Below are 1,182 nucleotides of genomic sequence, written 5' to 3' on the forward strand. Positions count from 1 at the left end.
GTGTTATTGCATAATTGGTTTAATCTTATTGATACACGTGTATCTCCATTACATTGCCATCGCCCTCTCACCCTGCCCATCTCAGTATTCCACCCCTCGGTTTTCAGTGATAATCAGAAGGGATGATTTGTTGAAGCCAAGTTGGGTCAAAGGTCACAGAAGATTTGCATCGTGCACCATGGCACGAATTGGGTCAAAGGACACAGAAGATTTGCGTTGTGCCGTTTTTCATTGCCACTCAGTTTTTCATTAGACTTGTTTTTCTGCTCGCTCGGCTTTGTCAGATGTCTAAATGTCTTGTTGTTATGTTCTTGCTTTTGTATTATTATTTTTTATTTGCCCTTAGTTTATCGATACAGCGTCTTGTGCACGGGTCAAAATGTGTGTGTCAAGGGTCAATTGGTTTGACTTGGATTTGACGTTTGTGTTTCTCCGAACACTTTGCCTGTAATCGAAACAGAGACACACGCACTCCATGACTTTGTGAGAGGATAAAACATATTGCTAGGTCTCATTTGTTTGCGATAAAGCATGAATTAATTTTCTTTCAGGAAGTAGTTTTGTTTTTTGTTTACTTTTTTGTTTGCCAGTTCGTGTTTAGAACTTTGCGAAGCAGTGTCGTCTGTATGTCTAGGTCTGGGGAAACGCCAATGAAAAGAGCCGAATAATCCCCGTGCGTTTCGATTGGGTGTGCGTTTGATTATCCATGTGACCTGCTTCATGTAACTATGGGAACCGGGGATTTATTGCATGGGGAACATGAGATTTATTTCCCAGCTGCTTGTGAATGAAAACTCCTGAAAATGCTGACAATGGTTTTTGTTACCCAACTGTTTAGGCATGAACAGCTGCGAACATGATGACAACACGATTTATGAATAGTTACTGTTTTAACATGCTAAAATAGAGGAAATAAAATAGTGTTTTTTAATACGAAGGGCCGGGTGACATTATTTTGTCAGTTTTAGATCATAATCAATATACAGTGCCAGACTTTTGCTCAGGGTTATTTTCGTCATCATGATGCTTTTTTGTATCCTAAGGCCTGTGTTTTTGTTGTGATGGGAAAACATGGATCCGTGGTTGACAAGTTTAAATGGTGTCTTACTTATCTTCTTCTTCTAATGCCAGTGTGTTTGTCTTAATGCGAAAACATGAATTGTTTTATTGATACATTCTGAA

General features: G+C 39.1%; 1 protein-coding gene across 2 annotated transcripts in view; it reads left to right on the forward strand.

Moving 5' to 3' along the window:
• LOC138972952 (uncharacterized) overlaps positions 1 to 1,182 on the forward strand; it is an 11,387-nt gene extending 10,205 nt beyond the window's left edge. The window contains exons 5-6 of one of the 2 annotated variants that reach the window (XR_011457823.1): positions 1 to 152; positions 200 to 1,182. The exon at positions 1 to 152 is cut by the window's left edge and continues 1,492 nt beyond it. The gene's annotated coding sequence lies outside the window, so the exon portion shown is untranslated. The other variant, XM_070345612.1, reaches the window with a different exon arrangement.

This window comes from Littorina saxatilis, linkage group LG8 (assembly GCF_037325665.1).
Source record: "Littorina saxatilis isolate snail1 linkage group LG8, US_GU_Lsax_2.0, whole genome shotgun sequence".
NCBI classification, from domain to species: Eukaryota; Metazoa; Mollusca; class Gastropoda; order Littorinimorpha; family Littorinidae; genus Littorina; species Littorina saxatilis.